This window comes from Malaya genurostris, chromosome 3 (genome assembly GCF_030247185.1).
Source record: "Malaya genurostris strain Urasoe2022 chromosome 3, Malgen_1.1, whole genome shotgun sequence".
Lineage (NCBI taxonomy): Eukaryota > Metazoa > Arthropoda > Insecta > Diptera > Culicidae > Malaya > Malaya genurostris.
The window spans coordinates 92,302,366-92,319,776 of NC_080572.1; the positions used below are offsets into that span (position 1 = coordinate 92,302,366).

The 17,411-nt window shown below is 38.8% G+C and overlaps 1 long non-coding RNA gene across 1 annotated transcript; it reads right to left on the minus strand.

The window, feature by feature from the left end:
- Nucleotides 1–5,566: 5,566 nt before the first annotated feature.
- Nucleotides 5,567–6,894, minus strand: LOC131437713 (uncharacterized). Its single transcript, XR_009230814.1, has 2 exons — nucleotides 6,373–6,894; nucleotides 5,567–6,309 (listed from the first exon to the last, which is right to left on the minus strand). It is a non-coding gene; the product is annotated as an uncharacterized LOC131437713 (long non-coding RNA).
- Nucleotides 6,895–17,411: the final 10,517 nt, after the last annotated feature.

Genomic DNA, 17,411 nt, shown 5'->3' on the forward strand with positions numbered 1-17,411 from the left:
CATACATTTTCATAGACACAACTTATACAAAGGTTATATGCACATAGTTAGAATAAGCGGCAATAGTAAAATGATTCTATCACAATTATCAACTGCCCACGAAGAATAGGATCGCGAAACGAGAATAAGCGACCGTTTGTTCAGAGAGGATCCCCACAGCAGTGTGCTAACCTTTGATTCTCAGAAATGTCATCGAGAGAAATTCGCTCTCGCACTGGTGTCTATTCTATGTTAAATGAGCCATGTCGGGTTTTTGTTGTTGCGATGAAATCCGTCTCTCTTTGATGGCACTGATTCAATCGTGTGAAGAGTTGCTGGTGAGCGTTCTTTGATACGATAAAAGCCATCCTTGACCTAGTTTAAAAAAAAACTCGACATGTGGGATTCAGATATACTTGCCCATTAGTTCCACTTTTGTACATTCTAAACAGCATGAAAGTTTTATTGTCGAAAAGATTTTTTCACGTTGGATATTGCGTAATTTAATCACAAAAGCTCGTGGCCGTGGCCGATTGAGCCGATTTTTTAAATAATTTTTTTTTTAGTTGGATCTCGTTGTCACCCTTTTTCTAGGGAAAGAGGAGCTTCCATTTCCCTCCTGCGAGGATTGAGGGGCACTTCGTTTGTGGTTCGTCTCGTCATCCATTGTCGCATCGATGGTATTGTTGTCGATTTCCGTCTTCTTTTCGTTGCTAGTTGCTGTAGATGCACCTTGTTGTACATTGGTTGCAGTTGCTAGTTGGTTGGAGGGTAAGTTGTTAACTGCAGCTGGTGTACTTTGTTCTATAGGAGATACTGATGGTTTCGTTGAGGGGGATGCTTCATTGTTGTTGGTGGCTGTCACAGGTGTACTGGGGTTGCTTGGGGTTGGTGTGAAGGTAGCACCGTTGTCCTTTGGTGTAGTTGTCTCCTTGTCCAGTTTATCCGTAGTGAACAGCTTTTTGGCAATATTGACATGTGGCCATCTGATTGTCATAGGTAACAAGTGATTTGCACGGAATTCTCGTATATTGACCGAATATCACATAAGAATGGCCTCTTCAAGCGCATGCGTAACAAACGTACGCCATTTAGAATACCGGGTAAAACATTCTTCCACTTTTCTTTTTCGATAGAGAGAATCTCTCCGTATTGGGACATAGTTTTGCGAATATAAGGATCGATGACGCTTAAGGGAAGATCATGCACACGCTCTTCAATAGCACTATCTTCCATATATACTGGAATGTTGTACTTAATATTTTCGTGCTTCACAAAGTGCACATTGTTAACATCTTTAGCGAATTGAATTGCATCCAACTCCTTATAAAACTGGATGTAAACAACATTATTTGTCTTATTGCATTGAAGTAAATGCACACGTTTAATGTCAAGATGCATTTGTTCCTTAAGCAAACCTTCAAGTTCTTGTATCGAAGGTCGAATTTTGCACTGCCTGAAGTCAACAACAATTGTATTCTTTCGTGTCGGTGGTAGCTTTTGTTCGTTTGGTTCACTCATTTCGAGGTCGTTCTATTGTTCACTACACAATACTGTACTTGTTTTCTTCTGTCCCGAACGTAAGCGGTTTTGTTTTATCGACTGACGTGGATGAGATGTGAAAGCGAACTGAAAACATTGTGTTGATATCAATGAAGAAGAATTTTGAAAAACAATAGATCCAGTTTTGATGTCAACCCTTTATATTATTGTGCAAAAAGACCTCGTAATTGATCAATTCTATAAAATGGCAACTTCAAAGATGGTACAATCAGAATCGAAAAAAAGGTCTTGAAACTCTTTGAAAAGTCCCCAAAAATCTGATCCAGATCTAACTTCCGGTTCCGGTATTACAGTGCGATTAGTGAAAATTGGATGCAAAATTTATTACGCGTCGGTACGTGCGGCTTTGCTCCGTTCGCAGCTTGCTTCGAAACGAGACTCACTCAATTTTCTTAGAGATGATTGGATTGATTTCCACAAACTTAGGCTCGAATAAAAGTTCCTATAGTCTCATAGGTTGCTGTTTAATTTCATCTGGGTCTGACATCCGGTTCTACATCTATAGGGCAAAGTGTGTTTAATCATTCAGTGCAACGATGCCAAACTGAGAAAAATTCTTATTAACTTGACATAACTGTTTACAAATTGCAATGGTTATGATAGTTCATACCCAAAAAAAGTTTTTTTTTATTTAAGATTGAAAAAAAAATTCTTGACAGAATCTTCTAGTGATATTTTTGAAAATATAGGTAATATGAGAAAGGCATCATTACACCACAAGGTGGATTAAAAAAGGTTTTTTTATGCGGTTGTTGCGCGTTTTCTTTTTACGAGGATTTCCGAAGCTACGCGGTTTTTTATGCGGGTTCCCGAAGTGTATTAGAATAAGGAGAAATATTTCCAACCAGTTGGTGAAATAATATAAGTAATGGAAACTAATCTGACTCAGTCAGACTAACTTAGCTGTAAGTGTTCAAAACCTGACCACATATCTACGTGTATTTTTCCTTGAGTTTCTAATTTGCACCCCTATATAGAAAACAAAGATGTGTTCCACATCAAAAAACTTTTTCTGGAGGAACCTTACCCTGAAAAAATCTAACCAATATATCAGCGATCAAAATTTTTTATTTCAAAAGCCAGAGTAAGAAAAAAACAACTGCAATTTTGTGTTCGGACAATTCATCTCTAAGATTTTAGTTTCAGTATTCATAAATTTTTATGTTACTGACTTGAAAGTCATTTTCAATCATTTTGACTGCTACATATAATACTTTCAGGACCGAACACCGAGAAACCATGTGGCAAGTAAGCCTTTATTTAAAGCTTGCTTCAGATAGAATTGGAACAAAGACAATTGCCTGTATTTGAGTTATTTATTATTGAATTCAAGATCTTTTTGCCTTTCTCGTATAGAAAGGTTATGCAATCACTTGAAAAACCGACTAGTGAAAATTGGCCCGGACGGCCAAGTGTCATATACCATTCGACTCAGTTCATCGAGCTGAGCAATGCCTGTGTGTGTGTGTGTCAAATAATCTCACTAGGTTTTCTAGGGGATGGCTGAACCGATTTTGAACATTCAACAATGAAAGGTCTCGTGATCCCATACGGAATTCCTAAATTGCTTCCGGATCCGACTTCCGGTTCCGAAATTATAGGGTAAAGTGTGTTCAATATTGTACACCGTCACTTAAACCGGCGAAACAAAAAACGTAAAAAAATTTCTAAACTGGTCTCAAAACTACACAAATCGATAGTCATTATTAATAGGCAACTAAACAAACCGATTCCGGCTATCCTGGTTCCCGGTGTCCGGTTTCGGAAGTACCGGAAATAGTGATCATATATACCGAAATGGATCTCACTCACTTTTCTCAGCGATGGTTTGACCGATTTCCATAAACTTAATTTCAAATGAAAGGCCTCCGCTCTCATACGGAATTCCTGAATTTCATCCGGATCCAACTTCCGGTTCCGGAGTTATAGGGTAAAGTGTGTTCAATATTGTACACCGTCACTTAAACCGGCGAAACAAAACACGTAAAAATTTTTCTAAACTGGTCTCAAAACCACACAAATCGATAGTCATTATTAATAGGCAACTAAACAAACCGATTCCGGTTATCCTGGTTCCCGGTGTCCGGTTCCGGAAGTACCGGAAATAGTGGTCATATAAACCAAAATCTATCTCACTCATTTTTCTCTGCGATGGTCCGATTTCCACAAACTTAGATTCAAATGAAAGGTCTTCCGGTCCCATACAGAATTCCTGAATTTCATCCGGATCCGACTTCCGGTTCCGGAGTTATAGGGGGTGTTCAATAAAGATATGTCACTAAAAATATTTTCGGATGCAACAAACATTTAAATCGTAATTAAGAGTGCGTACTAGAAGAGTTTGTGTGTCATGTTAGTTGGTGGCCGTACGAACCGATTGATTATACCGGTTCTCGGGTTCCGGTGCCGAAAGTGCATATAATAGTGAACCCATTTCGTTTTCTTAAGAATGACTTACGCAATCCAAACACTGTTTTATTCTGTATGTTATGCATAAACAATCTCTTGGTTTCTTTTAAATATCGAAGAGAAAAATTTTGAATAGAATACTACAATATTATATGTACATGAGAGGGGCATCATTACACCACTAGGTGGATTAAAACAGGTTTTTATACAAATGTAGCATTTTCTTCATACTTTTAAGAAAAAATACAGATAAAATTATTCGTCATGGTCGTGGGATCGAATGAACGGCAAAATTCGTTTTTGGAGACACTCTTTTTGGTATAGTTCCGATGTCATCGTCTTATTTGTAACGAAAACTTTCGTTTTTTTTTGTCACAGCTGCAAATGCCCTGCCAAATCATAAATTTTCTTACAAATTTGTTGGCAAAAACAAATTTAAATTTAGCTAGAACGTCCCCCCGAGATGTTGCCAAGTAAAATTTTTGACCTGGGATTTACCCGAAGTCAGCCTTGACATAGGTTTCATCGTCCATCAGAAGACACCCGTCGAACTTGGTCAGTACCTGGTCATATAGTTTCCGAGCACGAATTTTGACCACACTATTCTGTTTTGTGGTCCGATTTGGCTGTTTGCTAGCTCGATACGACTTGATTCCTTCCCGGAGTCGAATTCTCCTCACGGTACTTTGGGCAGCACCAAATTTTCTGGCCAAATCACGGTCCGACAGATTAGGATTCTTCTTAATCGTCTTCAAAATCTTACCACGCAGTTTCCGGTCGACAGTTCCACTCCGACGATTGGCTTGAGGCTTCCGAATCGTCGTCAATGTTTCCTTATACCGTTTCATAACGCGTCATACGGTATTTCTGGGCAATTTCAGCAGTTTACTGATCATTACGATTGGGCATCCTTTTTCGTATTGCACGCTTTCTTTGTATCTGCTTTACTTTTTGGATGATTGATTTTCACTACCCAATTTGCGGGCCACATTTTGAACAGTCAGATTGATATTTTTCTCAATAATAACTACCACCTTCTTTCCCATTAATCAGGAGCATACATTACGATTTGTTCCACTTCCATTTTTCCGATATACAGTCAAGTGCTAGTCAAATGTTTTGTAAACACAAAACACGGTACTTTGTAGCCGACCCTTGCCGATCCCTAACCAGCGTGCAGTTTATAGCGCCACTTCCCTATAAGGAAGACTGCACGCCACGATGTGTTTGCCCGGATGAGACTCTCCTTAGGGCGAGTTCCCGAAGAAGGTCAACGAAAAAATGAATCAGGATCGGTCAAGTTAGGCTAACCAAAAACTAGTCTCCAAAGACGGGTAGATGACCCTATTATCAGTCAGCAGCAATCACCGAAACCTCATTACCCTCAGATAATCAACGGTGAGAAAGTTACCCGTGCCTAACTTTATCATCATGGGCAGTGCAGCTATCTGCCACCAGATAGCGTAAACCTAATGGAAGCTGAACTTACAGCACACATTCAAATTCCGCTGAGCGGAAGACAGCCAACAACGAAAAAGCTCTAACGAAGTGACGCAAACATACGGAAAACCCCACCAAATACCTGTAGGAGTTCTATGATTACAATCGAGTTACATTTAGGCATTGAAATAAATAATCATTTATTAACGGAAAAACGGTTTGACTTTATATTGCATGTCTATATTAGCTTTTCTAATTTCCTATCTAGCCTAGCTCCTATGTGCGTGCGTGATTTCTCTCCCTACTTGTGCTCATTGACCATTTGTGCTTTCCTCTCCCACTTTCTCAGACGACGACGTCACTCCACGGCTCCAGCAATGAGATGTGCTTCGCACCCGGGTGACTAATACAATGGGTTGTGTGTGGCGTTCAAAAATGGTGTCACAAAAGCATGATGGCCGACACACAACCCTCAATTTATGGACGCGTCCCTACTTCCGTTTTTAAACGGGATTTTTAATTATAGTGCACTTAAACGGTTCTGAATCACGGGGGCGTCTTCAGTGGACGCCGCCCCACTATTTAGCAAGAACGATACGGACTCACCAGTGGTTTCTGCGTCTGCTGCTTACTGTTGGTGGTGGATGCTGGGTCGATCGTCGTTTTATTGGTGATGGCGGTGATGACGATTCCGGGTACTCACGTAACCGGTGATCTACCACACCGATTCTGGCCGACGTTCGCTGGCTGCTACTAACGGTCAGTTGACGGACCGAACTTTTCCGGCGGTGTAACGGTTGCCGGAGTTTGAATTTTCGTCCGTTGGTGGACTTTGGCCCGCGTCCGGTGCTTGCTTCCTTCCTTCCTCTCTTTCGTCGTAGCTGCGCAGAATAGATAAAAGAAACGAATGCCGTCTGGCTGATGCAGACGGGGTCATTAGCACATTGGTGAGGTCAATGGCACGATTTTGAGCACTTTTACCTGATTCTTGTTTTACTTCGCACGCACTATTCTCTACACGCACTACTTATCGTGGCAATCACTACTATATTAGCAATCTAGGCAAAGGAGAGAGACAAATATTTATGGAAACTTTACGTAAGAATACGTCACTTTATTACCTATCTGAAACTAACACCGGACAACTACGCGAAGCTTCCACTAAGTTTGGCGGACTGGGACGAAATAAACTAGCATTGGAAATCCTCAGATTAGGGAAGGTAATTTCGTACGAATTCACCGGAAATACGTATTGTCCCGCTAATTTCATCGGACAAATTCGGCGATCAATGACCCCACTGACTGTTTTATTCGGTTAACCAATCCTTGGCGCCATCCCTCCCCTCCATCATACATTATTCGCGAGGAATCTTCGTGAATTTCACTCTAAGGAGAGACTCAACGAATTATTCAACTTAAATGAGGGGAAAATTTGATTAGGGTGTTGTGCAAAAGTTGGCCAACGATAGGTTGTATAACTGTTGGCGCAATTATTGAAATCGATCTACTGGATGCTTGAAACTTATTGCTGAATAAGGTATGACTGCTACAACTTTTTTGTAGTTTTGGTTTCTTGGCTAGATCGCGTACCGACAATTTTGAATTTTGCTATCGTTCGTTCGAAACGCGTTTACACATATCCTTTTCTGATTGGACGTCACTTTACTAAATGTAACAAAGATGTAAGTGTAGAGTTTCGGATGACATATAAGTTTAATGTTTCAGCGATCCGTTAAATAATTCAAAATGTATACTGAAATTTGTCCGAAATTTAATGGAGACAAGCTTTAAGTTCAATCATTGTATATATTTCTACTTTACTTCTACCACAGAAGGATTATTAAGTACGTACCCCAACTCATCTAGTAATTTCATACAATTCCCATCCATTTCACCGAAAAAGAAGCTAAATATTAGTGGGAATTTAACATCTTTTACCATTTTTTTCTGACTTCCTTCGTGCTCTTTCACTCTTATTTTCTGAAGAAGCATGGTCATGATTTTTCTTGCTAGAGATACAGCAGATGGTTCACAAATACCTTCGACGAGGGATATAAAGACTGTCCCAGAAAGTATGGAAGCAACCAAAAACCGCTGCAATTTCACAATGGTTCAGAATCTGTCAATTTTCATGACTGCGTCCTGTTGTTTACACTCTTCTCTAACCACTTGTGCAGTTGTTTATTCGTTTTCATTAGTTTGTTTCGAAATGCGTGGACTTTCAGCAGAACAACGTCGGAAAATTGTGTACAAATGGTGCACAGAACGCGAACTGTCACTGAGAAAGATATCAAAAATGAAAGGGGTAAATGAAAAAGCCGGGTGAAATGCAATCAGGAAGTTCGGTGAGGATAAACCGAAAACGGGTCGAAAAAAAGGTCCTGCTAACCCTCAGTTGGATAAACGTATACTGAAGGCGTTCGAGCAAAAGAAGGAGGTTTCAGTTCGGGATGTGGCCAAAAAAGTGGGCACTTTGAAGTCAAATGTTCTTCGTGCTAAAGAACGTTTAAATTTTCGAACCTATAAGAAGCAGAAACAACCAAAACGTAGTCCGAAACAAGAAGCATCGATCAGGCCGAGGGTTCGAAAGCTGAACAATACGATTCTTGGAAATTTGAACTGCATAATCATGGACGACGAAACCTACGTGAAACTCGATTACAAATCCTTGCCGGTACCATAATATTATACGGTGCGAGAAGGGCAAGTGTTAAACCAGTCCGAGACATCGATTGAAGTCGAAAAATTTGGTAAGAAAGCTAGAGTCTGGCAAGCAATTTTTAGCTGCGGTAAGATTTCGAAACCCTTCATCACCCCTGCTTCAATGAACAACGAAATATACATCAAGGAATGTTTACAAAAACGACTTCTACCCATGATTCGAAACCACAAGGATCCTGTTGTCTTCTGGTCAGATCTTGTTTCTTGCCACTACTCGAAATCAACGTATACATTGGTATACTACCAAAAATGTCACTTTCGCCCCAAAAGACATGAATCCACCAAATTGCCCACAACTTCGACCAAATCAGGAATTTTGGGCACTAACGAAAGCAAATCTTAGGAAACATGTCTCGGCAGCCGAAACCATTCAACAGTTCGAAAAAGATTGGAAAAAAGTGTCAAAACTTGTCGCCAAGAAGTCTGTACAAAATTTAATGAGGAACGTTCGCAAGAAGGTGCGCCAGCTAGTCTACAATGGCTAAGTAGCAAATGTTGAGAATAATATTCAGTTGTTGTAGTCTAATATTATCAGTATATCGAATAAAATTTGAATATCTAACACTTGTGAATTATTTATAGCTAAATCAAAGTGCGTCCATACTTTCTGGGACAGTCTTTAGTAAACACATCTTTTGTTGAATTTTCGACCACTACTTCAGGAGCTTGCGGAGCCCAGATTCAGGAACCGATATAGAAGAGTCGTTTTTCTTCACACCATCAAGACATCGAAGTGTGGAAGAAAGAAAAGCACAAAAACAGCCGAATTGGAGACATCAATCATGCCCACCACGTAATTGTACCCACAAACCAATAAACTAATAATTGTCAGATTCACTGCATACACCAAACTCTGTGGCAATAGTGCTATCCGATGAAAAGTTCTTCAACGAACTTAGTTTATTTTATATATGTTACCGTAAATAGACAACAGACACAGACCGTTGGAAATCAACGAGACTGACAATAACGATTAAACCAAAGTGAGTTCGCAAAGTACATTAGAATAATCCATATACCATAAAAGTCCATTCAATGTTGCATAATAAAAGCATATTTTTAGTTTCCCTTGAAAAGGCCATCAAAAACGGCCGAAACGTCGGGCAATTTTATAAACAAATCGTTTGCCTATATCCATTTGACTGAGAAAGCTGCATTTTTCCGATAGAACGAATAGCGTTAGAATATCCTATTTTACGTCATTGCTGCTTGACTAGTCGAACGTTTCAACACTCATCAGCCTATTATTACGGGTCTGGGTAGAATTTAAGAGCAGCCAAAGGGATCACGTGATATATCGTTTGAAACTAAGTTTGTGAAAATTGGTTAAGCTAACTTCAAGAACTTTTTGTCTTACTGCTACCACCAACTGGTTCTTTTAAACTGGTTCTTATTAACCTTTTAGGCAATCAATCTCAAACTTTATTTAATTTTACTGGAATCTAAAAGAAAACGTGAACATCTATGAACAAAATATCTGAGAAGCGAAACACGGTAATGGTGGAGGTCAACGTTCATGGAACGTTTGTGGCAGAAGCAATCAAACTGTAATCGATATCAAGTTTCAAGCAATCCCACAACAGAAAAGATGAATCATCCTAAGCTACTACGTATGTACTTCAATGCAAGATGCTAAGACATCCGCATTTTCTTTGCGTGCCAGATTCCCCCCTCGAGCACAGCTCCTAAATTTTCCCCCAATTTTACCATAAATTTACAGAAGCAGTGTGCTCCTTCCAATTCTCACTCCTCGGAAGCAATCCGTCATTGCGAAGAACCTATTACTGCATCCCTATGTACAATCCACATCCGAGCAGTTCCCCCCTCCCCCTCACGCAAGGATAACTTCCCCCTTTCGTCAAGCAACTCACTTGTCATTTCGTTCCAGCAACAATCCCATCGGCGGTACAATTCTGCGCCAAATGAAATTATCCCAATGTTATTGCTTGGAACTTTATTAAAAGCGACTGACCCTCCTGCAGCAGTTGGTTTTTCTTGTCATCGTTGGATGGCACGCCAGAGTTGACTTCAAGTTCTCCTCAAGTGCGGAGACTGCCTCACTCGACACGGAAGACCACCCTTTTGGCGAATTATTGATTGGTTGCTGATGGCGATTTCTTTTCCAACTGCGTCTTTGAGTTGCATTCGGTAAAAACGGATCGTCATGCCCTGTCTGCGGCCCCCTGCGCTGCCGTGTGGTATATGAAACAAACTTTTCCCCTATCTAAATCGCACGCAATTACCGGTTTGGAATACGAAATCGGTAAAACAGTCCCTCGTTTCTTTGGAAGAATTGTGTAGAGCCTGCAGTAGGTGACAGGTCTCAGAAATACGTTTTTAATATTCAACAATCACAATTTACTTTCTCCATATTAAATTAAGCGTAACGAAGCCAAGGAGCTCTACTCTGATGGATATTGGTATATGAGACTATCAGTGACGCTATCATAACGAAGATGACGACGCTGATGATGATGATGGTGATGAATATCTGCACTGTCGGAAGGTCGGATGTTTTTCATCAAAACCTACGGCCGGCTGCTGGTGCGATGAAAATAATCACAAAGGAGGTACTTCTGCTCAATAACGCCGAGAGACGGTGGTTGTGATCTAGAGCGTTTTTGAAGGACGTTGAAGCGATTCTTTGATTGCTCTTCAACTGAACGAGATTATTACATTGTAGAAATAAAACCAATAAATCTGCCTCATCGTAAGGATAGCTAAATGTTGCGAAACTGAGGAGAAAAGATAGGTTGCGAAATTTTCCAGAGATTTATGAAAACCTCCTAACTTAAATAATGTGGTAATCATATTAGGCTATATCGATGAATTCTGGTGCCAAATGCTTCTGTAATTTTGATCGCTATTTTTTTGCATTGCAACGGATGTTGCGATTATTGCTAAATATAAATTCGAAAACAAATAATCTTCTTAAGAAAAAACATTGCATTTTTGTCTCCAAAATAACATTTCTGTCAACATACAACAAAAAACCTTGCACCGACAAGTGCAGACCGTGAGCATCATTGGATGAATGAAAACTGCTTCCCTAGATGAACCCATAGGGATGGCAAACACAGCGCACCTAGTGAGCATAGTAAACAGAAAGCTCTGAAAATAATTGCCTTTTGCTTTCCAAGTATCTAGGTACGTTACGATTACAAGTAATTCACTGACTACATTTACCGTGTTATCTGCAAACGAGTACCCACGAGAAGTGGGTAGGAGAAACGCATAGCAAGTAATAGTAAGGGCTGTTATCGTATCTAGGCTGCAGCAACCCTTCGGACGTCTTTGATCTTTTATTCAAAACATGCGGTGGAAAGAATTACACTCATTTTCCCTTCTTACTTTTTCTTTAGAGAATTTAAATGTTAGAGTTAACATAGACCCTCAGCCCTCGAGCTTTTCTTGTTGTTGAAAACAACAACACACATGCTTTTATATGCGGAACTTGTTCTTTAGTTTCGAAATACTTTGCAGTCCACTTTTAGAACACAGGATGCTGGCATACAAAACAGCTTGCTTACTATTCAGTTTAGATTGAATAGCTGAGAAGAAATCAAATGAATGAAATTTTGTGTAATTTTTATAAATATGCAAATTTAGAAATCTCGTAAGGCAATGTGTAAATTGGAAGATAGGGAATAGAGCAATTAAAGGAATGAGTAGACGAAAATGTGACAAAATCAGAATCGACCTTCTCCGATTTGGATGAAACTTTGCACATGGCTTCAGTATGGCAAACCATAAGTTTTGATCCGATGGAGAGGTCATCCGACTCACGACTGATTTTTAAAAAGGGCGTATGTATTTTTGCATTTCACAAAAATTGCCTTTTTCAAATCGTTGTAACTCGAAAATCCGTTAATTGTACAAAAATGGCGTTCAGGAAGAAGTTGTAGAGAATCGATTGGGCACTCTAAAAAACCTATTTTAATCCACCTAGTGGTGTAATGATGCCTTTCTCATATTACTCCTTACATCATAAATATAATAGTGAAATTCGCAAAAACAACTGTTTATTGAATAGAAATAGGATAATTTGTTCGGATCTCTATAAAACCTGTTTACCCTGTAGTTCCGGAACCGAAAGTAGTATCCGAAACAAATTAAGGAATTCCGTATGAAACTGTAAGACTTTTCTTTTGAACCTATAAGTTTGTGAAAATCGATTTGGCCATCTCCAAGAAAAGTAAGTGAGATGTTTTTTGCAGTTTTTGATCACTATTTCCAATTCTTCCGAAACCGGATTCAGATAAACGGAATAGCCGAAGTTGGTTCGTTCACTACCAACAAATATGACCTACAAATTGGAACAGTTTTGAACGTAGTTAAATTTATACTTACTATCTCATGCTCTATTTCGATTAAACCAATAAAACGAAATCTAACAAACGAAACGAACCTGCGTTTCTGTTACTTATGTAAGTCAAGCATATGCATATGCATATGTAAGTCAAGCTAAACAGCATAAAACATATAATAGGATTATTATTTTTATTATTATTATTATTATTGTTATTATTATTATTATTATTATTATTATTATTATTATTATTATTATTATTATAATTATTATTATTATTATTATTATTATTATTATTATTATTATTATTATTATTATTATTATTATTATTATTGATATTATTATTATTATTATTGACATCACTACACAACGTGTACGAAATAGAACAAAGCACGCATTGTTCGTTTTGTGTTTTCTTCTTCTTTCGGTGTTGTACATATTGTCACTCTATATGGCGATTTGAAAACTTTGACACTTTGACACTTTGACACTCATCGCCCTGCAACTACGGAACCGGAAGTCGGATCCGGATGAAATTTCACTGTAGGTTTAAAGACAGTATGAACTTTAATTCAAATCAAGATTTGTGAAAATCGGTTCAAGCATCGCAGAGAAACCGAAGTGAATTTAGTTTTAGGAGTTTTTCTTCTCCACTTTCGGTGCTCCCGGAACAGGAAAAGAGGGGACCAGTAATGCCGAATTAAGTTTTCATGCCCACAAACTAACAAGCTCTGTAAACTAGAAGAATTTATCAGACAGTTTTATGGGATTTGTACCTGTTTTTAACCATCGTTCGTGGAAAAAAAGTAATAAAATTGGTAATTTTCCACTTATCACGCTTTAGTTCCGAAACCGGAAGTCGGATCCTAATAAAATGTTCCACAAATTTTTAGGATATTATAATACCTTTCTTTTGAATCTTAGTTTGCAAAAATCGGTTGAGTTGTTCCAGAGATAATTGAGTGTAAACTTTTTCTCAAATTTTCACATATTACCATATAACTCCGGAACGGGAAGTAACATTCAAATGAAATTCAATAACAAGCTATGGGAACATAATACATTTCATTTGAATCTTAGTTTGTGAAAATCGGTTCAGCCATCTCTAAAAAAAGTGAGTCCATATTTTTTTCTTTTTTTTGGTACATATCATCCTATATCTCCGGAACCGGAAGTCATTCAATAGCAGGCTATGGGACTATGAGACCTTTCATTTGAATCTTTGTTTGTGAAAATCGGTTTAGCCATCTCTGAGAAAAGTGAGTGCATATTTTTGTTACACACACATACACACACAAAAACACACACACACACACACACACACACACACACACACACACACACACACACACACACACACACACACACACACACACACACACACACACACACACACACACACACACGGACACACGGACACATACACACACAGACATTTGCTCAGTTCGTCGAGCTGAGTCGAATGGTATATGACATTCGGCCCTCCGGGCCTCGGTTAAAAAGTCGATTTTCACAGTGATTGCATAGCCTTTCTATATGAGAAAGGCAAAAATATACGCTGAAATTTTTTTTTTGATTTTTTTCTCAATAATTACAAAATAATCCGAAAAGGTTAAATAAAAAAACATCAGGGTTTTATTTGTTTTTTTGATCATTTTTATTATAAAGCTGTTATTAAAACCTACAGATAGATGGCTATCCCATCTGTGCCTTTTGAAAAATGAAGAAGTTACAGCTAAAACAATTTACAGATATATTCTAAATTTCAAGTTCTCGTTGAAAGATAATCATTTAAATAGTAGAATTTTATTCTACAGGTTAAAGGCAATAAATTTGTTCATGATATCCTTTTTTTTAAAGTAGCTGTTCTTGAGATACGTGGATATTTAATTATAACACCATTTTTTATATTTCCATGAATTGTTTATTTACTTGCTATATCTACAATTTTTACATGTACATGAATAATTCTTGACTATATTTAAGGTTTTAAGTTTTTGAAAATTGTATGAGTACTACGTGCATCGTCATTCGAATACAGTCTTGTGACGATTGTGGTTTCTGAAATCGGAACGAAAGAATGGTTTTTCTGTGTGCCTGGGATCATTTTGGTATCCTTATAAACACTACTCCACTCGGTCACACCCCGTTCATATTCTTCTTGTGACACATAACAAAAAGACCCCAAGTAGCAATCCGCAACTAGTTCTGATGCGACTAACTCCAAACTATGTTGAAACAAAAGCACGAATTTGTTTTTTTATGTTATACTGGTTAAAACAAGGTGACAGCAGTGTTTCGAAATGAAGCGCCACCAGGAAGACCAAGATCGCGAAGCGATGGAACAGCTGTACCGCGCAAATGACACACGGAAGTTCTATGAAAAGGTGAACCGCTCACGTAAAGGCTACACGCCACAGGCCGAAATGTGCAGAGATACCAGTGGTAACCTTCTCACGAACGAACGTGAGGAGATCGACAGGTGGAAGCAGTACTATGACGAGCATCTGAATTGCGAAGCACAAGATACAGAGAACGGCACAGGAATCAATCTGGGCGCACGCTCAGCCGACGACAGCTTCCTAGCACCTGATCTGTCGGAGATAAGTGAGGAGATCGGCAAGCTGAGGGACAACAAAGCCGCGGGCAATGACCAGTTACCAGGCGAGCTGCTCAAACATGGAGGAGAGGCACTGGATGATTTCTAGGATCTGGGAGAAGGAGCCGCAGGAATGGATGGATGGAGTGGTATGTCCTGTCTACAAAAAGGGCGATATGCTAGACTGTTGCAATTACTGCGCAATCACATTGCTGAACGGCGCCTACAAGGTACTCTCCCAAATACTTTGCCGTCGTCTATCACCAATAGCTAAGGAATTCGTAGGGCCGTACCAAGCGGGATTTACTGGAGCCCGCGCTCCAGAAGTGTCGTGAATACAACGTATCCACGCATCACCTATTCATTGACTTTAAAGCGGCATACGACACAATCGATCGAGAACAGCTATGGCAGATCATGCACGAATACGGTTTCCCGGATAAACTGATGCGATTGGTCAAAGCAACGATGGATAGAGTGATGTGCTACGTCCGAGTATCTGGGACGCTCTCGAGTCCCTTCGAATCTCGGAGAGGGCTACGTCAAGGTGATGGACTTTCTTGTATCTTGTTCAATATTGCCCTGGAAGGTGTGATTCGAAGAGCGAGGATCGACACGAGTGGCACGATCTTCCGAAAGTCCGTACAACTTTTTGGCTTCGCTGACGATATTGATATTGTGACACGTAACCTTGACAAGATGATTTAAACATACATCGAACTGAAAGCTGAAGCTAGGCGTATCGGACTGGCCATAAATGCGTTAAAACAAAATACATACGAGGAAGAGGCTCTAGACAAGAAACACTACGCCTCCCACCACGAATATGGATTTAACATCGATTGTGATATTATAATTATCATGATATATGAATTTAAAATAATGAGAAATCACTCTTCTTGGATTAATTTTGAGCATTCTGAACATAAGGTTTTTTCATTGTTTTTTTGTTCATGTCTTCATAAACAGATTTGGATTGAAAACGCATAAAAACCTGTTGTAATCCACCTAGAAGTGTGATGATGCCTTTCTCATATCAATCATACTATCATATATAATACTGTGGTATTCTTCAAAACAAACTTCTTCGATTCTTAAAAGAATAAACGAAATCGATTTGTTTGACCGTCTACTAATAAAAACTATCATTTGGAAAAAATTTAAGGTCGATTTAGTTTTTTTTTTTTTTAAGATTTTTCCCCATTTTTAGTGATGGTATACAATTTTTATCCCACCCTATATTTCCGGATCCGGAAGTCGGATCCGCATGAAATTCAGGATGGGACCACAGGACCTTTCTTTTGAACCTAAGTTTGTGAAAATCGGTCACGCTATCTATGAGAAAAGGTAGAACACATATTTTCTTTTTTTCACATTTTACCCCATAACTCCAGAACCGGAAGTCGGATCCAAATAATGTGCAGGAATTTTTTTATGGGCCCTAAAGACTTTTCATTTGAATCTTAGTTTGTAAAAATTGGTTCAGCCATCTCTGAGATAAGTTAGTGCACTTATTATCACAATTTTTTTGCATATTTTACCAAATAATTCCGGAACCGGAAGACGGATCCAAATAATATTCAGGAATTTTGTATGGGACCACAAGGTCTTTAATTTGAATCTTAGTTTGTGAAAATCGGTTCAGCCATCTCCGAGAAAAGTTAGTGCAAAAAACGTTACATACCCACACGGACGTTTGGCGTACTCGATGAACTGAGTCAAATGGTATGTGACACTCGGCCTTACGGGCCTCGGTTCAAAAGTCGGTTTTCACAGTGGTTGCATAACCTTTCTATATGAGAAAGCATGCTTTGTTATATTTTGTACACACTATGAAGAAAACGAAACGGTTACGCATGTCTGCTACTAGTGTGCGATATTGGTAAAAGACGGTGCTGCGGTTAATTAAAATCGTGTTTTTTATCATGAGTGCGACCGAAAGAATAAAAGAATGTCAATGAATTGAAATTCATTTGAAAATATCAACATATATCGGAGTTCCAAGCTTCGCTATGTAAATGCAATTTCCACAACCGGTAGTACAGTAATGCCGTACCAGTGGTGTAGTGATGTCAATAATAATAATAATAATGATCCTACTAGATGTTTCATGTTGCTGATTCATGCTGACTTTCAAATGCAAAAGTAACGGAAACGTTGGTCCGTTTCGTTTGTTAGATTTCGTTTAATTGGTTCAATCGAAATAGAGCATGAGATTGAAAGTCTAGGTTCAACTATGTTCAAAACTGTTCCAATTTATAGCTGAAAACGAACTAACTTCGACTGTTCCGGTCATCTGTATCCGATTTAGAAAAGTATGGGAAATAATTATCATAAATAGCAAAAAGGATTTCACTGAATTTTCTTCAAGATTCAAATCGATTTTCACAA